Source organism: Paroedura picta, chromosome 4 (genome assembly GCF_049243985.1).
Source record: "Paroedura picta isolate Pp20150507F chromosome 4, Ppicta_v3.0, whole genome shotgun sequence".
NCBI classification, from domain to species: domain Eukaryota; kingdom Metazoa; phylum Chordata; class Lepidosauria; order Squamata; family Gekkonidae; genus Paroedura; species Paroedura picta.
Window position 1 is genome coordinate 133,279,801 of NC_135372.1, and position 22,144 is coordinate 133,301,944.

Consider the following 22,144-nt stretch of genomic DNA (forward strand, 5'->3'; position numbering starts at 1 on the left):
ATGTATTTTCATCAGTAGCAAAGAGACCAAAAAATGTCCATTGACAGAAAAAACAACACCTACTAAATCACTTGTGACACTTTTTGTGAATCCATTCCCTGTTTTCAGTGTGGCAAAAACAGCAGGTCCCCCTGGGGGACAGATTCATGAAAAGTGTAAGGAGTGGTTTAGTAGATGTTTTTTTTTTCTGCCATCACTTTTGAGAATTAATTGATTCTTTTTAAAGCATACCTCAGGCTCTTTTGGTGTCTTTACCACTGATGAAAATACATTTGAAAGCGGTTGTTATCCAGACAGCGCTTTGGTGAAGTTTACAGTAAATCTTTAAAAAAGAACAAAAAGAAAAAATTGTATATATTGATTGTACTCAATTTAGCCTTTGTTCAGGTCTTTGCATGTTTACTGGACTGGGAAATACTTGAAGATTTGAGAGGTGGACCCTGAGGAGGGCAGGGTTTGACTTTAGTGGGGCATACCATAGAATAGCAGTGGTCAAACTCTGGCTCTCCAGATGTCCATGCAGTGCTGGCAGGGGCTCATGGGAATTGTAGTCCATGAACATCTGGAGAGTCACAGATTGGCCACCCTTGACATAGAGTCTACCTTCCAAAGTAGCCATTTCTCTAGATGAACAGATCACTGTTACCTGAAGATCAGTTGTAATCTAAGGAGATCCTGCCACTACCACCACATGGAGGTTGGTAACCCTATGCCTGGTGTTCTCATTTTGTAAAATACCTGAGAGCCAAAATATGTGTTTTTGATAGTTCACGAGTTCCCCTTCCTGAGGCAGGCTTTTAGCCTCAAGTGGCACTGAGGACACAATTATTAGGAAAGGAAGAAGGACAGGACAAATTTTAGAAATATATAAAACATTAACTATCAGCCATTCAGGGAACCCTTGCAGGGCCATCAAGAAAACCCAGAGTTTCATGAAACTCCAGCCTAAGAGCTGAACTGCCGTCTCTGTATACAGTCTCAAAAGATGCTTGTGCTACTATTCTGTGCACATTGGAATATGCACTTCCAGTGAGCTTTTGCAGCTGGATTTCCCTGTGCAAAAAAAGAGCACATTATCCAATGTGTGTGGAATCATGCACTCAACGTTACCGAAAATTCCCAGGAGCACTTGCCTGCCATTTATTTACTCACTTGATGTACTTTTATTCTGCTTCCAAACAAGATTTCTGAGGGGGGTCAACAAATTAAAACATCTTTTAAAAAACAGTACAATACGAGGAAACCGAATCCATAATATTGATCGTGTAAAACATAGAGTGGAACATGAAACTGGGAGAACAAAAGCCACTGCAAGAGAGGAAAAGACACGAAGGCTGAAATTCCTGGGGCAACGGCAAGAAGGAAAGTATAGTTAGGTGAGGTTTAAAAGCACCCGAAAGAGCACGAGTGAGCTCTCTGGTGGTGTCTGTGCTAGGGGAGCATGCCTACTGCCATCTTAAACCACCTCCTAGAGCTTGCCTGGTCACTTTGGTGACAAGTAGAAGGGAGGTGTGTAGCAGGGAGACCAGCTGACATCACTTCCTGGGCTCCTTGAAGCCTGAAAAATTATTTCAGGAGCTCCTCTAGGGTCAAGAGTTTGAAAAAGGCAGGTCTAGACCTATTAGCATTTGTCAGGAGGTCTGAGGTAAATCTGGAAAGCAATCAAACTCACACACCTTTGCCTCGGTCCTTTCCTGTTCTCTGCCCAGAGAGGGAAAAACTTTTAAAACTCAGAGTGAAAGTGTGTGTGTGTGTGTGTGCGTGTGTATCTTTCTCCACCTACCCTCAGAACCGCCACTGGCCTTCCCCGCATGCTTTCCAAATGACAGAGATATGATTCAGGGTCTTGGGAAAGTTCCTGCAAAGAACACAGATATTGATGGAAGACGCTTTAATCTATGTGTTTAGCTCAGGGGGGAAAAAGGATTCTATTAAAATCAGACTGTGTGTAAATTGCAGCATTTGAGTGGTGGAACTTTGGAAAGACACTAAAGTTCCTGAGGTTAAATCCTGGTTGTCAGAACTGCTCAAGAGAACTTTAACAGAGCGGGAAAGCACGTCTCTTGGCGAGCCGAAGAAAGCAGAAATAGCAGTTGCTGCATTTATAAATAAGCACAGATTCTTCATCACTTTTTTTGAGTCCTTAACCCTCTAATTAGGGTTTGTCTGATTTTTTTGGAACTGGAAATGACAGTGTCTTTGCTGTGATTGGAGCCGGGGAAAAAGAATATCAGGAACACGCCTGCCTGCCAGCCACACGAAATCTGAGCGAAGATTTCGTTTCTCTTCCTGAGCAAGGCTGAGCACGACCAAAGGGGCTTTTCTGAGGGGAGCCAATGGGTCCTTTGTATATTGCTCACAGTCCGTGGCACTGCATAAGTTGGTCCACTACAACCAGGGTCATCCAAGGGTTTGGAAATGTATGTTTATTTTTGTGTGTGTAACTCAGGCTTTCTCAACCAGGGTTTTGTCATTCAGGGTTTCCTGAATGGGTGCGAGTGAATTAATTTTTAATATATATTTTTTTAATTTGCTAAACATTTATAGGGTGATATGACTATATATGGTCATGTCAACCCCCCAAATGTCCCATGATGGGCCTGGAGGGGGTGGGAAGAAGAGGGACCCTAGGTAGGCATGTACACAGCTATGCTTCCCAAACATATTCTGCACATTCACACCACTTCGTGGTTTTCTCAAAGCCTGAAGAAGGTTTCTCAACAGTAAAAAGTTAGAATCATAGAATCATAGAGTTGGAAGGGGCCATACAGGCCATCTAGTCCAACCCCCTGCTCAATGCAGCATTAGCCCTAAGCATCCTAAAGCATCCAAGAAAAGTGTGTATCCAACCTTTGCTTGAAGACTGCCAGTGAAGGGGAGCTCACCACCTCCTTAGGCAGCCTATTCCACTGCTGAACTACTCTGACTGTGAAAATTTTTTTCCTGATATCTAGCCTATATCGTTGTACTTGAAGTTTAAACCCATTACTGCGTGTCCTCTCCTCTGCAGCCAACAGAAACAGCATCCTGCCCTCCTCCAAGTGACAACCTTTCAAATACTTAAAGAGGGCTATCATGTCCCCTCTCAACCTCCTTTTCTCCAGGCTGAACATTCCCAAGTCCCTCAATCTATCTTCATAGGGCTTGGTCCCTTGGCCAAGTTGTGAAAGGCTGGTGTAACTTACATTTCAGGATGTGGAATGGTATAATGTAGCCTGATCTCATCAGATCTGTAAACAGAGCTGGAACCTGGCTGGTAGACCACCAAGGAAGGCTCTGCAATGGAAGACAGTGGCAACCCATCTCAGTATAATCACTTGCCTTGAAAACCTCAGAAGTTGCCATATATAGGCTGCAACTGGATGGCACTTTACATGCACAACCTATATTGAGGCTTCTTTGGACCCCACTGGGAGGGAGGAAGAGAAATTTTGTGGTTAGCCCCACCTTCTGAAGCAGTCATATTGTGATTGTGCCCACGACCCTTTGTCAGAATTCCAAAATGTCCCCACAGACATGAAAAGATTGGGGACCCCTGCCTAAAGTAACCTTAAGCCAGGCTTTCTCAACCAGGGTTTTGTGAAACCCTAGGGTTTCCTGACAGCCCTGGAAGGGGTCCCAAATGGATGGGGAGGAGTGAATTAATTTTTATATACTTTTAAAATTTGTTAAGCATTTATCAGTCATGTCAACCTACCCCCTCCCCCCACAATGGCCAATGATGGGCCTGGAGGGGTGGGAAGGTGAGGCGGAATATACAGAGCTCTGCTTCCCTACCTTATTCTTCATAATCGTGCCACTTCGGCCCATTATGCACGGAGTGGAAGGTCCACATTCGGGGTGGAATGGCTGCGGCTAAAATCACCAATCATGCACGCTGCAGGCGACAACCAGGCACAGAGTCAAAGTATGCCGCCGAAAAAGCCACGTTAGCAAGATGCAGAAGAAAGTGGAGCTTCCCGGGACCAGGGCGCAACCAGAAGCGGCTCCGGAGTAGCCCTGTGCATAATTGGATACTCTGGGTTTTGCCGCCGTTGCGTTGTGTCCCGTGCATAACCAGTTTGCTTCGCTTCTTCCTCCTCCGAGTTCTCCATGCTGCCGTTTCAGCGGCCATGCATAATAGGCCTTCTGGAGTTTCTCAAAGCCTGAAGAATGTTTCAGGGGTTTCTCAGTGGTGAAAAAGTTGAGAAAGGCTGCCTTAAGCTACGGTGGAATTTTGTGAATGGTAACTTTAAAATAAAACATCCAGGTGGGGATTCTCTTTCATTTCATTTTTGTTATTCGTTTTGAGTGTTTGTGGGGGGGAGTGGGGAATTTGTCCCAATAGATGTCTCTGATCGCTAAGCAGCACTTTTAACATGACCTTCCTGAGTTATTTTTTAAAAAACAAAACAAAAAGCCTCAGATGCAATTACAAATTAGTCATAAAAAGGGCTAGCCAATGAATGGCAAACAGGCAACATCAAGGTCTTAAATCACTCCAACACTGTATGAAACCTGGCATTTAATCTATGGAAATTAACCTCCTTATTGGAATCCAACTGGGTACATAAATGTCACGGGTCCTTTAAAATGCCATACTGTTGCCAAGGTCACCACCAAATAAGTAAATCTGATGTATACCTTAGGGATAAAGCAGACTCTGTTCAGAACTTAGAAGCAGAAGCCGTTGTTTTAATTTTGTTGACACATGCATGGATTTTGTACATGTGTCAGTTATTTTTTTAAATCCAGTCATTTGCAAAGCATCTCTCAACTGCGCATAAACAACCACACATACAGAAATGAACAAGGGCAAATCCCACAGATCAGGGAGTTCTGTAACTAAAGTGGAGCTACTGAGAAAGTTCTTGGAAAATATACACCATTAAAGTTTCAGAACTATCTTCAGGAATGGCTCCATTTATCAAAGTAGGTATTCCGGAAATTACACATCCTTTTCAAATGGGACTGCCAACTCCAAGATGTTGAATTCCTAGAAATTTGGGGGCAGAGCCTGGGGGAGGCAGAATTCAGCACCTCACCTCTGGAATGCTCCTCTTCTTCAGACTCACTTGGTGCCACAAACCACAGAACAGGTGAGATCTGACAGGTGAGATCTAGTAGGGATGAGCACAAGCCAGCTCATGAACGAAAATTCATGATGGAAGTGGACCAGTTCGTGATTCACAAACTGAAGAGCTGCCACAAACCTCCATGAATTTTAAGGCAGTTTCTGAATGGTTCATGAAGAACAGAAAGCAGGGATTTAAATGGCTCTGAGCCATATAACCCCCTGCTTTCTGCTCCCTGCAAAAAGTAGCAGGGAGCAGAAAGCAGAGAACACAAACTGGTACAAACTGATTCCGATGATGAACCAACCTCCCAGTTCCTATCAGTTTGTGGTTTGGTACATGGTTTGTAGGAGCCTCTTGTGGCACAGAGTGGTAAGGCAGTGACATGCTGTCTGAAGCTGTCTGCCCATGAGGTTGGGAGTTCAATCCCAGCAGCCGGCTCAAGGTTGATTTCCATCCTTCCAAGGTCGGTAAAATGAGTACCCAGCTTGCTGGGGAGGTAAACGGTAATGACTGTGGAAGGCACTGGCAAACCACCCCGTATTGAGTCTGCCATGAAAACGCTAGAGGGCGTCACCCCAAGGGTCAGACATGACCCGGTGCCTGCACACCTTTACCTTTACATGGTTTGCCCATGAACCACAAGAACTGTAAAAATGCAGCTCATTTTTTCATTAAAATAATCTTTTTTTTTTTTTTTGAGCAATGACTGTTGGTGACGGCACTTGGAAAGTTTTAATACATCTGAATAAGGGTGCTTTCTACTTGGCACTGCTGCATTAGTTGTCCAGGAACTTCGGTTAAAGAAGCCACGTGCTCCTGTGTTCGTTGCTATCAGCGGCTTGAAGAAAAAAATAATGTTTCCCCGTCTCCTGGAAGCTTGGGGGTGGAAGTGAAGGACGCACATGTCTTTTTCAGATGTGGTTGCAGGTTGTTCTCATGAGTCAAGCGGGTTTTTTTTAGGGGGAACCCACTTTTTATGATTCCCCGAAAAGCGGTACATTGAAGCGATTTTTGCGTGAGTGCTTCAGGAGTGTTGCGGATTGTGTACGACGTTAAAATGTTTTAAAAATAGCGTTACACAACAGTTAGACTTCAGCAACATTAGCGCTGTGCGGAATGACCCCAGGTATTTCCCAACCTGGAGCTGTCAACCCGAGTGGCATCCCAAACAGGGTTACACCCATCTAAGCCCAAGGAAGTCACTGCGTTTAGAAGGGTGCAGCTGTCCCTAAGGCTGCCCTGCAATTATTCTAGCATCCTTATTCAGCCTAGAAACTGCTCTAATATAGTGCTGCAGCACCATTAATGCAATCAGACCAATAGCCCTCCAGCTGATTTCATCTCCTCCCTGGGTTCTATAAACATTAAAAGAGTCCTACTGAGAGAAAATCCTCTGGTTTGCGACTTTTAATTGGTGAGAAAATCTTTTCAATATTAAAAACAAAGTCCAGGTTCTAGAGAGCCCATTCTTCAGTAGAGGCTCTTACCAAAATCTGGCAGTTACTTGCTAAGTCCCTAATTGGAGAAATGTTTCTGTTTCTGCAAAGGCTTTTGGGAGTTCTTCAACTTCATCAGCTTCACTGCCTGGAACTCTCTGTCTCTCTCTCCCCATTTTCATGCATCACCTTTAGGAATGAAGAAGAAGCAGAAGAGTTGGTTTTTACACCTCGCTTTTCTCCACCAGAAGATGATTCAAAGCAGCTTACAATTGCAGAATCACAGAATCATAGAGTTGGAAGGGGCCACACAGGCCATCTAGTCCAACCCCCTGCTCCACGCAGGATCAGCCCTAAGCATCCTAAAGCATCCAAGAAAAGTGTGTATCCAACCTTTGCTTGAAGACTGCCAGTGAGGGGACGCTCACCACCTCCTTAGGCAGCCTATTCCACTGCTGAACTACTCTGACTGTGCAAAATTTTTCCTGATCTCTGGCCTATATCGTTGTACTTGTAGTTTAAACCCATTACTGTGTGTCCTCTCCCCTGCAGCCAACAGAAACAGCATCCTGCCCTCCTCCAAGTGACAACCTTTCAAATATTTAAAGAGGATTATCATGTCCCCTCTCAACCTTCCTTTCCTCCCCGCACAACAGATACCAGTGAGATGAGTGGGGCTGAGAGAGCTCTGCTTGGTCAGGACAGCTCTATCAGGTTCTCCCTTTGTTATTCCACCTTGATAGGAAACGGGAGACACGGAGAGAAGTTCCTAACTACATCTCTAGGCAAGACTGAGCATGGCACTTCCAAGAAGAAGGGGAAAATTGCCCTAAGAGTAGCAATTTATTTATTTATTTAGTTATTAGATTTATATACCGCCCTCCCCGAAGGCTCAGGAGACTTACAAAGAATGGCAGGAGAGAAGGAGCTGACCTCACTATCTTATCTAATTGTCTCCTCGTTGCCCCCTTCTCTTCTTCTTTGTACACCAGACATTGCCTTTTCCAGCAGCAGAATCGTAGTCATAGAGTTGGAAGGGACTTCCAAGGTCATCTAGTCCAACCCCCTTCAGAATGCAGGAAATTCACAACTGTTACCTATAGTAGCTATTCTCTGCTTAACGACCAATCCCTTATTCAAGGTATGACTTTTACCCAAGGGAACACCGGACTCAAACTTTGTTCAGCTGCTCCAGACCAAGGCTGCCCACTAGAACCATCCCCTGCATGTGATTTCTCCCTGCATTTGAGTGCTTGGTTGTCCCCCCCCTCTCAGTCCCTTCCTTTCTTAAACTCCTCCATGTTGGAGATTTGACACTCTGCTGAGCTTAGAAACTGCTCTGCTTTGGACTCTTCCTTTTTTTCGTTTCCCCCAGAAACTGCACTGCAAGAGGTGGAGGAGGAGGGGGGGGGGTCACAAGGGGAGAACTATATTATAGACGGTAAACAAAACTAGAAAGCTTTCCATGGTAACAAAGGGAACAGTAAGGACCGAGTTCTGCTTACAGCAGTAAGATAAAAACTCTGTGAAAGGGAAAGGAATTATCTGGGTCATAAGCAGGGGAGCTTGCTTTGCCGTTCCGGCTGCCGGCTGGCCACTGAGGACTGGCATTTGCCTCTGCATCAGACAAGATAGATTATGCAGCTTTTCAGTCTCACGGCTGCCGCGTAACAGGTTGAGAAATGCGGGGCAGGAAGGAATTTCCCCAGGGTCAGATTGTCTGAGGGCCAAGTTGAAGCGGGGAGGGCTTGCCCGCCTCAGTAAATATGGCTGAACTTGCTGGCTTGAGCTCTCTGCGTTTGCTTAGCTGCCTCCTGCCAGAGATCGAGGATGCAAATTGCAAATACTCCCCTTCACAGTACTCTGAGCCGGCATGTTTCCAAGCACCAGGGAAACTGCCAGGATGCGTGCAAGTTTTATGTACGCTCTCAGTAGCAATGTCAGCCTCCAGCTGGGGCCTTGAGACCTTGTGGAATTACAGTTCATCTCCAGACTACGGAAATTAGTTCCCCTGGAGAAAACGGATGCTTCGGAGGGTAGACTCTACGGCATTAGACCTGCCAGGTCCCTGTCCTCCCTTGTCTCCTTCCCCAAATCTCCAGTGGTTTCCTAGCTTGGACAGCCAATGTGGTGTAGCGGCTAAGAACAGCCGCCTCTAATCTGGAGAGCCAGGTTTGATTCCCTGCTCCTCCACATGCAGCCAGCTGGGTGACCTTGTCCTGTCAGAGCTGTTCCCACAGGGCAGTTGTGTCAGAACTCCACCTCCCTCACAGGGTGTCTGTTGTGGAGAGAGGAAGGGAAGGCGATTTGTAAGCTGCTTTGAGACTCCTCCAGGTAGAGAAAAGCGGCATATAAGAACCAATTCTTCTTCAGTAATCTCAGGGCTCTCTCAGCCTCACCTCCCTCACAGGGTGTCTGTTGTGGAGAGAGGAAGGGAAGGCGATTTGTAAGCTGCTTTGAGACTCCTCCGGGTAGAGAAAAGCGGCATATAAGAACCAATTCTTCTTCAGTAATCTCAGGGCTCTCTCAGCCACACCTCCCTCACAGGGTGTCTGTTGCGGAGAGAGGAAGTGAAAAATTGGGCAGTGAAAAATGGGGTATAAAAAACAACTCCTCTTTTGAGTCTGGAAAGTCTCTCCTTGCCTGTCTACCTGGCCATTGGCCAGGTAGGTCGAGAGCAGGTCGAGAGCAGGAAGATGTCTTTAAGACAGCCTGATAGACATGTAAAGCATAGGAGATGAGAGGAAGGAGGCCCGCATGATTCAGGGCTTCGACCATAGGCCTGGGCCCATTCTGCACACATAGGATATAGCACTTTCAGTGTGCTTTGGCAGGTGAATTTTCCTGTGCAGAACAGGAAAGTCTACTTCTAAAGTGCATTGAAAGTGCATTATCTATTGTGTGCAGACTAGGCCCTGGTGGAAGAGTGCCGTTTTACCGGCCCTGAATAACTTTGGCAGCTAAGTCAGGCTCCGGATTTCAACTGGCAGCTCTTTCCACCAGGCTGGAGCCAAGGCCAAAAAGACCCTGACTCTGGTTGAGGACAGGTGGACCTCTTTGGGGCCATGTATTACTAGCAAGTTTGAGTTGGGGAACGTACTAGGAGAGGTGGTCCCTTAGATTTATTTATTAAGTTTGACACATGCCACCCCTCTCCAGGGTTCTCAGGGCAGCTCACATCGATAGGATTAAAAACCCAAGCCAGTTTGGCAGTTTCTGATCTTCACAAAACCATTTAATTGTATTGTTTCTTTTTTATTGCCTCTTCTCCAAAGCTGTTCTGTTCTTCTTTCTTCTTCTTCTTTTTTTTTTTTTTTGCATGTTCAACTGTGATGCCTGTTATGATCTGCTTTGTCAAGTCCAATAACTGCCTCCTACATTTCTGGCTAAATTTGTGGCAATTAAGAAGTGGCCAAAGTGATACCTGACATTTTCTGCTTCAGGTCCCCCTCATACACCTCAATAGTGATACTGTCAGTAAGTTAAAACCCGCTAAACCTGTAGACTAAACTGGTTAGGAACATAAAAACATGAGAACAGCCCTGCTGGATCAGATCAGTGGCCTAAATAGTCCAGCATCCTGTCTCACACAGTGGCCAACCAGCTCCTTCAGACAGCCAACAAGGGGGCATACAGGCTGAGGCCTTCTCTCAGTGCTGATTACTAGCATCTAAGAACCAACTCTTCTTCTTCTTCAGTAATATCAGGGCTCTCTCTGCCTCACCTCCCTCACAGGGTGTCTGTTGCGGAGAGAGGAAGGGAAGGCGATTTGTAAGCTGCTTTGAGAATCCTTTGGGCAGTGAAAAATGGGGTATAAAAAACAACTCCTCTTTTGAGTCTGGAAAGTCTCTCCTTGCCTGTCTACCTGGCCATTGGCCAGAGAGAAGACCCAGAAACCCTAACATTTGGGTGCGTTTATGTGGTTGTTCAGGGCGTACTTGACTTTTTTTTGTTTGTTTTTGTTTTGAAAGGGGGTTTCTCATTCAGACTTTCCCTGGTGAGGAGAAAATAAGCAGCAAAGATTTCCCTCTGCTTCCCTGAAAGGTCATTGTCTGCCGGCACCATTTTTCCAGACTTGGCGACTGCCCCCTACACGGAGCCCCCTTCCGTACCCTCCCTTCCCCCATGACTCCGGGATGCTGTCTGACAACCAACTCATCTGCCTAGCAGGGAGAGCCGGGCAGCCTCCCACCTCTGCCTGACCTAAACCCGACCATGCCTTCTGCTTCCCTGTGTCTGCAAACACCCCCCTCCCCTTCCCTCGCCAAAGTGAGAGACAGCTAATGCTCTCAGCTCCTCGCCGGGGAGCGGGAGGAATTCAACTGTGCCAGCCGAATCTCTGTGCCTCCCTCGCTGGCACTAGTCAGACACCGTCGGTGCATTTGCAGCTCGAGAAAAGCTGGCTTGGAAATAAATAAGGTCAGAAAGTGGAACGCTTCTGTCTGAAGAAATTAGACAGCCATTATTCTCCCATTGCTCTCAGGCTGAAAGAGAGGCCCTCAGGCAGGCAAAGGATGGCCAGAAGGGATCGCTCCTAAATTGTGCAATTCCTAAATCTCCTTTCCTCCCCCAATCCCCCCACATCTCTCCAGAATTGATTATTAGCGATTATCTGAACGTAGTCATGTGCGATTTTATTTCATGCAAGGCTTGTACAAGGTCTCTTTACTATGCCATTGCAAACATAGATGAGAAATGCTCCTTCTCTGGTGTCTAGGGAGCAATGACAAAGCAGAAAAAACACTCTCGCCTAGGGCTTGGATGCACAAAGCCTTGTGTTTATGTAGGGTTGCCAAGCCCCCCCCCCAAGAGATTACTATAGAGTTTCCAGCAATTCCTAGAGCTCCCATTTGTCACTTCCAGGTACCTCTAGGAACCCCCAGGAACTCTATGATAAGAATTTCCTGTAAGTAGACAAAGTGGAGCCTCTTGTGGCGCAGAGTGGTAAGGCAGCCGTCTGAAAGCTTTGCCCATGAGGCTGGAAGTTCAAGCCCAGCAGCCGGCTCAAGGTTGACTCAGCCTTCCATCCTTCCGAGGTCGGTAAAATGAGTACCCAGCTTGCTGGGGGTAAACGGTAATGACTGGGGAAGGCACTGGCAAACCACCCCGTATTGAGTCTGCCATGAAAACGCTAGAGGGTGTCACCCCAAGGGTCAGACATGATTTGGTGCTTGCACAGGGGATACCTTTACCTTTAGACAAAGTGGGTTTTTTTTTATCTCTTCTGGGCTACTGCCCCCCCCCCCAATTTTACATTGATTCCCCATCTCTATTTCTATACCTATATACCTGCCTATCTGTCCATCTATCCATCCATCCACCCATCTGTCTATGTAAGTCTCATAACCATATTATTGTTTTTTGTGAAATGTAAATGTCCAGTTGTATAAAAGGGGCAGGGAAGAGCCCAAATAATTCAACATTGTATTTTCGAATGAGTTCTCCTATACAGATTTCTCAGAACCATTACAGTTTGGTATCATATTCAGGGAAGCCGAGTTCTAACATTTCTTCTGGAAAATAAAACCATGTTTCACAGCGCTGTTGTTGCTGATAATGATGATCAAATTTCTAGACTGCCTCTCTCCCAACATGATCTCAGGGTGGTTCACAACATGATAAAAAGTACCTTAATATATAATTTGTTAAATTTAGCATTAAAAATTAGAATGAAAAATTATTAAAATTAAACCAGCTCTCTAACAACTACTGTAAACTTACTACCCCCTCCCATATCCCAGCAATCCTTCCTTCCCCACCCACCCACCCCCCACCGGTAATGGCGGTATCTGTCAGTAGTGTGGGGGGAACCGGGGAGTGGAAGAAGGTACATATTAAGTCACCCCGGCCTCACCCATGGGCCTGGTGGACGAGCAATGCCTTACAGGCCTCAGAAGTGTATTAGCTCTGTCAGGGCCCTTGTTTCAGGTTGCAACTCATTCAAGGGCCTTTTTGGTCAAGAGCAGGAAGATGTCTTTAAGACAGACTGATAGACATGTGAAGTATAGGAGATGAGAGGAAGGAGGCCCACATGATTCAGGGCTTCGACCATAGGCCTGGGCCCATTCTGCACACATAGGATATAGCACTTTCAGTGTGCTTTGGCAGCTGAATTTTCCTGTGCAGAACAGGAAAGTCTACTTCTAAAATGCATTGAAAGTGCATTATCTATTGTGTGCAGACTAGGCCCTGGTGGAAGAGTGCCATTTTACCGGCCCTGAATAACTTTGACAGCTAAGTCAGGCTCCGGATTTCAACTGGCAACTCCTTCCACCAGGCTGGAGCCAAGGCCAAAAAGACCCTGACTCTGGTTGAGGACAGGTGGACCTCTTTGGGGCCATGTATTACTAGCGAGTTTGAGTTGGGGAATGTACTGGGAGAGGTGGTCCCTTAGATTTATTTATTAAGTTTGACACATGCCACCCCTCTCCAGGGTTCTCAGGGCAGCTCATATCGATAGTTTGGCAGTTTCTGATCTTCACAAAGCCATTGAATTGTATTGTTTCCTTTTTATGGTCTCTTCTCCAAAGCTGCTGCTGCTGCTGCTTCTTCTTCTCCTTCTTCCTTCTTCCTTCTTCTTTTGCATGTTCAACTACGATGCCTGTTATGATCTGCTTTGTCAAGTCCAATAACTGCCTCCTACATTTCTGACTAAATTTGTGGCAATTAAGAAGTGGCCAAAGTGATACCTGACATTTTCTGCTTCAGGTTCCCCTCATACACCTCAATAGTGTTACTGTCAGTAAGTTAAAACCCGCTAAACCTGTAGACTAAACTGGTTAGAAGAAGAAGAGTTGGTTCTTATATGCCGCTTTTCCCTACCCGAAGGAGGCTCAAAGCGGCTTACAGTCGCCTTCCCATTCCTCTCCCCACAACAGACACCCTGTGAGGTGGGTGAGGCTGAGAGAGCCCTGATATCACTGCTCGGTCAGAACAATTTTATCAGTGCCGTGGCGAGCCCAAGGTCACCCAGCTGGTTGCATGTGGAGGAGTGCAGAATCGAACCTGGCATGCCAGATTAGAAGTCCGCACTCCTAACCACTACACCAAACTGGCTCTCTCCTGGTTAGGAACATGAGAACAGCCCTTGCTGGATCAGATCAGAGGGCTATATAGTCCAGCATCCTGTCTCACACAGTGGCCAACCAGCTCCTTCAGACTGCCAACAAGGCTGAGGCCTTCCCTCAGTGCTGATTCCTAGCATATAAGAACCAACTCTTCTTCTTCTTCAGTAATATCAGGGCTCTCTCTGCCTCACCTCCCTCACAGGGTGTCTGTTGTGGGGAGAGGAAAGGGAAGGCGACTGTAAGCCCGTTTGAGACTCCTCCGGGTAGAGAAAAGCGGCATAGAAGAACCAAACTCTCCTTCTTCTTCAGTAATATCAGGGCTCTCTCAGCCTCAACTCCCTCACAGGGTGTTTATTTTGGGGAGAGGAAGGGAAGGCGATTGTAAGCCGCTTTGAGACTCTTTTGGGCAGTGAAAAGTGGGATATAAAACCCAACTCTTCTTCTTCATCTTCTTTGTCTTCATCTTCGTCCTAGTCTACTATGTCTTCTTCTTCTCCTTTAATGACAAGGGCCCACCAGGGAGCTGTCAAAGCTACAAACAGGCACATCCAGGCTACTTCAATGTAGTGTCACTCACACTGGTGTGTTCCTTGTCTAGCACAACTAGAGTCACAAAATAGCGTGCAACTTCGGTACACTTGGGATTCCTACTCTAACCGAGCCTGACTTCCTGGAATTAACACCCCCCCTGCTTCTGTTGTCATCTCTGCATACTTGAGCCTGTGTACCCTCCAGTAATTTTATTCCTTATTCGCATGCACATTTAATGTCCTTAGTCATTAAGCTGAAAAATGTTAACCTTGTCATAGTTAGTGACTAGAAGCAGAAAAGTCCATTTAATTCCCAAGGGAATGAATTCTAATTTTCTGCCTGTCAGATGCTGACATTTTACATATTTTCCTCCGACTTCCCACCAAACCCTCCGTTTCCCCCGCTCTGCTTAGTGGTACATTTAAATACGTCTCGTAAGGAAAGACCTTTTTAGTTGCACTTGAAGCCCCAAAGGTTTAGCCAAAGGCCAGCAGGAGCTTCTCTCAACCCATAAGCCTCTTTGGGGACTGATTTTTATTTGCTGAACCGGGGAGAGGGAGCGAGGTGAGAAGCTGGCGCTACAGACACAGAAGGTCACAGTAAAGGACACATTAATGTTTGGTGTCAGAAGAGATTTGCCCCCTCCCGGTCCCTTGAAAAGAGAAGAAAAACAAGTGATCTGGAAATGTTAAAAAAAGGAGGAAAAACCCAAGCTCAAACTAAACCACAGAAACAAATTATGTTAATCAAACATCTTCGTTTGTCACAAAGATGTAGCACCTCCTTTCTGAGTCGCCTTTGCAGAAGGGGACTGCCGAGATGAGTAGATATCACGTTCATAGAATCATAGAATCATAGAATCAAAGAGTTGGAAGGGGCCATACAGGCCATCTAGTCCAACCCCCTGCTCTACGCAGGATCAGCCCTAAGCATCCTAAAGCATCCAAGAAAAGTGTGTATCCAACCTTTGCTTGAAGACTTCCAGTGAGGGGGAGCTCACCACCTCCCTAGGCAGCCTATTCCACTGCTGAACTACTCTGACTGTGAAAAACTTTTTCCTGATATCTAGCCTATATCGTTGTACTTGAAGTTTAAACCCATTACTGCGTGTCCTCTCCTCTGCAGCCAGCAGAAACAGCATCCTGCCCTCCTCCAAGTGACAACCTTTCAAATACTTAAAGAGGGCTATCATGTCCCCTCTCAACCTCTTTTTCTCCAGGCTGAACATTCCCATGTCCCTCAACCTATCTTCATAGGGCTTGGTCCCTTGGCCCCAGATCATCTTCGTCGCTCTCCTCTGTACCCTTTCAATTTTATCGACGTCCTTCTTGAAGTGAGGCCTCCAGAACTGCACACAGTACTCCAAGGGTGGTCTGACCAGTGCCGTATACAATGGGACTATGACATCTTGTGATTGGAGGGCTGAAGAAGGGGGTCTGGTCGGTCACTTGGCAAGGATGGATGGGGTTTTACAGGGAAAGGCAAGACAGTCGCTTTTGGAGACGTTGTGATTCCATTTAACGGTTTGGAAATGGTTTGTGTGCTAAATCTTAATCACCCAATAAAACCAATCCTTGAAGAGTACTAGATGAATTGTTTGCTAAATCTGTTTACAAGCCACCATTGATTCATTCCTGTTTTTATATCCCACCTTCCCTTGTAGCTCAAAGAGGCTTACAAATTACAACTTTGAAAAAAAATTATATCGAATGAAATTCAAATAACCATTCCCCCCCCCCAAAAAAGATACCTGTGATACCTGTGATACCTTATTTGAAGCCTTGGCCAAAATTCTAAATATGGTGTTTCCTCTCATCTCCTCTCTCTTCCATTTGCCATGGTGACCATGCCACCAGGAAGCTGTTGGGAGATTTGGGACACAAGGCCTGAGGAGGGCAGAGTTTAAAGAGGATCTGACATCACTTCCAGGTGGCTCTCTAGATCAGGGGTAGTCAACCTGTGGTCCTCCAGGCATCTGGAGGACCACAGGTTGACTACCCCTGCTCTAGATTACCTCCCCTTGTCTCTATGGTCTTTTACCATAGAGAGAGGTGGAAATTCCTTGAGCAACATAAGGTTGCTCAGTCCCTTGGGGACAGGAAATTGGGGTGTGAGTGATTCTCCTTCCCTGAGTGGGTAAATAGGAAGGCTGTCATGTGTGATGGAAGAGAGAAAGGAAAACTTGGAACAGCAAGGTTCATATGATGGCTCTTGATTAAAATAAGCAGTTGCTCAGAAATACACTGATAGCCGAGTCAGCTAGTGGCGAAGAGAAAGAACGGCTGGTACACAAAGATCATTTGGATGGGGTAAGACTCAATTTAAGCCATGAACAATCAGTAGAGCATCACTTCTGTTTTGCAAGTCCACTACTGCCTACCAGTAATAGGAAGGCTGCACAGTAACCCATGTCTCCTCAGTTACTTACTATAGGACAGGGTAAGCAACCACATGGACTGCAGCCTCCCCTTCCAGAGCCAGTTTGGTGTAGTGGTTAGGAGTGCAGACTTCTAATCTGGCATGCCCCCACATGCAACCACAGCTGGGTGACCTTGGGCTCGCCACGGCACTGATAAAATCGTTCTGAGCAGGCAGGAATATCAGGGCTCTCTCAGCCTCACCCACCCCACAGGGTGTCTGTTGTGGGGAGAGGAAAGGGAAGTGGATTGTAAGCCGCTTTGAGCCTCCTTCGGGTAGGGAAAAGTGGCATATAAGAACCAACTCTTCATCTTCTTCCCCATATCATCACAGATGGTCTCCCAGTGCTGCCTTATACGAATCAGACTCTTGGTCCATCAAGGTCAGTATTGACCACTAAAACTGGCAGCATCTCTCCTGGTCCTCAGACTGAGGTCTTTCCCATCAGCTGCTACCTGATCCTTCGAACTTGAGATACCAGGGATTGAACCTGATCGAGCCCTTGGAGCCTCCCCGCAACAAATAAGAAACTCATCATTCCTCCAATTTAAGTGTTCCCTCTTTGGGGGGGGGGGAGTTCCATCAGCTTTGTTCAGTGGACTGGTAGGATCCACAGCTGTTTTGTTTTTAATTCCCAAATCCCATGTGGATGATACTTAAGTAATGCAAATGGTAAAAACATGCAAAATTTTATATCATTCGCTTTTCTGCAAGCTGTTTTTAAATGCCTAGATTCCCCCACCCTTCTTCTTTAAGGACAGGAGGCATGAAAGGAAAGAAGAACCACAGAGACAGAAGTGGCTGAGTCCAGCTTCTCGCCTTTCCACTCTTCACCGTACTCTCAATACCCACTTATAAGACCATCGACTTCAATTGACTTTAAAAGCTGTACGCTTGGCACTGCCTGCCTCTTGACCTTTAATCCAAGTGCTTCTTTCGGTATTTAAAATCTCACCCAACTCTGCAGAACATTTTCAGGCTTCCCTTTCTCTCCCCCCTCCGGGTAGTCTTAAATGGATCTTGTACAAAATGAAATTCAGGGTTTGCATGGCCAAATAGTCCCTTAGATTGGGTGGGATTTTCCTTGCAGAGCCACATGCCAGATTCCAGGTGGATTTGGAGAAGGAGTCTGGGGAGGAAAGGGGCCTCAGTGGAGTACAATGAAAGTTCTTTGAACACTCTCGGGTGCTTTTCATCCGGCCCAGGGGATTTGAACTCATCCAGTGCAGCCAAATGCCTCTCGGCAACCTCTCTGTCCATGTCAACCTGCCACCCAGTTCACAAATGATGGAGTACACAGATTCTCTTCCATTCCTGTGAATTCAGTGCCTGGTTCACAGAAGGACCATAGTACCAGTGGGAAGATGTCTCAGCCTTCTCCCCTGCACCATTTCTCAAAAAGAAACAGCCCTGGGAATGTTGGGGAAATACATATTTCCTGGGCCCAAATACCCTAGCCCCAGTACCGTTGTTGTGTTCCTTCCTGACCTGACTCAATGGCTTTTGAAGACAACTGACAGTTCCATTCATTATAGAACATTATAAAATTGTAGAGGTTGAAAGGGCCATACGGGCCATCTAGCCCAACGCCCTGCTCAATGCAGGATCAGCCTCAAGCATCCATCAGGACTTGCTTGGCTCCAGTCTAACAAGCCTGCAGGTAATTCTGCTGATCATGTTGTGATGGGTGGTGGAAAGCGCCATTAAGGTGCACCTGATTTATGTCAACCCCATCAGATTCCAAGGCAAGAGACAAACAGGGGAGATTTTCCCTGGGTTGTGTCTGTCATTCTGCTGAGGACCAATCTTGAGGTCCAAGACAGGATCTTAACTCTGCAGTGGAACTGACCAATGCGCAGCTAGATCCCATCTGCCGGATCCAGTCAGTTTAAAGCTAAACTGACTAATAGCGCGCACTGGTGAGAAGGTCTATTGTGTGGCTTGTGTATACAAGTGGGGGTTTTCAGGGAGGGCGGTTGGTTCGGCTCTGTTGCTCCTTGCAACATGCGGGAGTCCTAATAAAGAGCTCAAATGGCTTCCAGGGTCTGTGTTGATCTCTGAACCCGCAGATATAAAAGCCTGCCTCTATATTCCCACCCTGGACTTCCTTGGCACTTTCCCTGCTTAGCTTGGGGTTAGTCTGTTCTATCTCACATGAACACAAATGAAACTGGCTTCTACTGAGTCACACCCTTGGTCCATGAAGGTTGGTCTTGTTTATTCAGCCTGGAAGCGATTCTCCAGGAATCGTCCTGCACATCTCCTACTACCTGCTCCTTTTGACTGGAGATGCCCAGGGTTGAACTTGGGACCTTGTGCATGCCAAGCAGGCGCTCTACCACCGAGCTATGGCTGCTTCCCCGGTCAGGGCAGCTTGGGCAGCTAATTTCAATTTGGATCGCTCCATTTGGTGATATCTACGACTGACTGTTCTGTATTCCACGTCCTGGTCGCTCAAGCGACAGTCTCCGACTGCTTTGGCCCCAGCCTCATTATCTCGTTCCCCGTCTTTGCTATAAAGCCACGTAAGCCACTTATCAGGCCCTAATCCCAGTATAGCCAAATCATTCTCAAGACATTTGTTTTGTTCCGTAGGCCCTCTCTAAGCCCCCCCCTCCCGCCCCCAAGCCTGCAGTCCTGTTTTGTAGGCTCAGCACATTTCCGTCACTTTTGAAATTACTTCTCACTCAAGGTCATTGTGCGGCGTGGAAATGCTTTGCAGTCGAGCGCATGGTTCCCGCCACCTGCATTAGCTCTCATCTGATTTATTTATCCTGTTTATTATCATTTACAAATCCAATCAATACAGGCTGGAATTCAAACGCCGGCCCAGAGAGAAGCACGTTCTCCCCTTTGGATTGTGCACGAAATGCTAATCAGAACGGACAAAATTCCTATTGCCCAATGTGTTAAGCGGTTGGAATCCAGAAAGAAGGGTTTCTTATGCCCTATTTGGTGCAAGGGCCCAATGGGTTGTGTGAATTGGGCCCTGTGGATATTCGTGGTGGCAACAGGGCACAAAAATCTACAGCAAGAGTGCCCCCAGACACCTTGGAATTCACTCGCAATGCAGCCTTGTTGTTGTTAGGTGCGAAGTTGTGTCCGACCCATCGCGACCGCATGGACAATGATCCTCCAGGCCTTCCTGTCCTCTACCATTCCCTGGAGTCCATTTAAGTTTGCACCGACTGCTTCAGTGACTCCATCCATCCACCTCATTCTCTGTCGTCCCCTTCTTCTTTTGCCCTCGATCGCTCCCAGCATTAGGCTCTTCTCCAGGGAGTCCTTCCTTCTCATGAGGTGGCCAAAGTATTTGAGTTTCATCTTCAGGATCTGGCCTTCTAAGGAGCAGTCAGGGCTGATCTCCTCTAGGACTGACCGGTTTGTTCACCTTGCAGTCCAAGGGACTCGCAAGAGTCTTCTCCAGCACCAGAGTTCAAAAGCCTCAATTCTTTGACGCTCGGCCTTCCTTATGGTCCACCTTTCACAGCCATACATTGCAGCTGGGAAGACCATAGCCTTGACTAAACGCACTTTTGTTGGCAGGCTGTATGAGCCTTTTTCTAAAACTGGTCTCAAACCCACCTGAAGCACAACGCAGATGGAGTCTACAGGGCAAAGCACACTGGCGCGCATCCAAGGAGAAAAAGAGGCATAAATAAGCAAAAGCCCATGGCACCCCGCCAACAGAATGGCTGAACGTGCTGGTAATCAATGTGTCTTTCTATCCCTGAGGGAACCAGAAGCACTGTCAATTTAACTCAAGGCAGACACTGACAAATCAATCTGGCTGGCTGCTTCCCAGATCCTTGGGTGCTGGGGCTACGTGGGGACAAAGTGGGGTGAGCAGCAGACCCCAGAATCTTCAGGGAAGGGTGGGTTATAAATTTAATATCCTCCTCATCCTCATCATTCCACCTAGGGTTGCCGTTCCCTCCTAGAAACCAGAAGGAGACAGGGAGGGGACATACAAGGGGTGGAAGGGAGGCCCAGCTGATGTTGCAGAGACATGATGATGTCATTTCCAGTGGGACCCAGAAGTGGCATCATCACACAACGAAGCCGGAGTGACAGTCTGGTATTTGGGCAAAATTCTGTGGTGAACTTGGCTCCTACAGGGGCTTTGCCCAAATGCCAAAGCATCATCCCGACATCACCGGCATAATGATGTCACTTCCAGGTCATGCTGGAAGTGATGGACATAGTTCAATATCTCTGTAAAAGTTCAGCTGCTGTGATCAGAACACATTTTGCTGCAATCTCAGTGCACCTTTGCTCTGTTTCAAATGAAGCCCCCCACACACACACCAGCCAGCTGATTAGTAACACCTGACAGCAGGAGACCCCCCCCCCCACCTCCACCAATCTAATTCCACCCAGATTGCTCCCTCTCTCTCTCCTAGTCTGAATTAAGGTCCCACTAACCCGGGAGATGAGTCTGCTGCATGGAATAAGGGCAGAAATCTAATCTGAAAAGAGCCAGCGTGGTATAGTGGTTAAGAGCAGCTACCTCTAATCTGGTGAGCCGGGTCTGACTCTCCGCTCCTCCACAGGCAGCCAGCTGGGTGACCTTGGGCTAGTCACAGCCCTGATAGTTCTGTTCTGACCGAGCAGTCCTGTCAGAAGCTCTCTCAGTTTCACCTAGCTCACAGGATGTCTGTTGTGGGGAGAGGAAGGGATGGAAATTGTAAGCCACTTTGAGACTCCTTTGGGCCATGAAAAGCGGGATACAAAGTCAACTCTTCTTCTTCTTCTTGAAGTACTGGTCACAGACCCGGGCAAGGCCTGAAGACTCTGTAACATACAATATAGGCCTTAAAATGAGTGCCTTTCAGTGCACAAGAAGCAAAAGTTGGGGCCGGGAGACTGTGGAAATAAATGTGGTTGGTTTAAAAAAGTAATCAAATGAGCACTGCAGCACCAGGTCTCCTACATGGAACTTTCCCTAGCTTTCCAATGAAGCTACTCTTCCCTTGTAATTGAATATAGGTGAATATTGAATGGGAAACACATCAGGGCAGGTCGGTATTGTGTCTTTCATTGCACCTGTAGTGCCTTATGCACGGCTGGTCCTATTTTCATAACCTCGCTGACCTGGTAGTTATAGAAAGCAACTGTCCTTTGGGCCGTGTTGGGTTCTTCTGCTGAGTGCCCTAGTTCATGCTCTCCCGCTATCAATATGCCTGTAGAGAGATAATCAGCCCCCTGATGTCTGAGAAGAGACTTCCTATCCACCACCTGCTTCTTGGTCCCCTCTACAGCATCGATTAAACCACATCTAGCCCAGTGGTTCTCAACCTTCCTAATGCCACAACCCTTTAATACAGTTCCTCATGTTGTGGTGACCCCCAACCATAAAATTAGGCAAGGGTTCTTTCACAGAAATTAAACCAAAACTGACCAATGGCGTGAAGATCCATTGTTCATGATGGTATCTAAATTGGTTTTCCCCTCGGGGTTTCTCAGTTCAGTTCTGCCTCTTGTCCCACCAAGCGGATCTCGCTCTTTTCCACTGCTCCAGACAGACAAATGCTCTATCTTGATCTACCCTGCAAGGCTGTTGTGTGGATGGCCTCCCCCGGCCAAGCTGCTTGCCTTGCCATGACCCCTGTGAAAGGGTCATTCGACCCCTAAA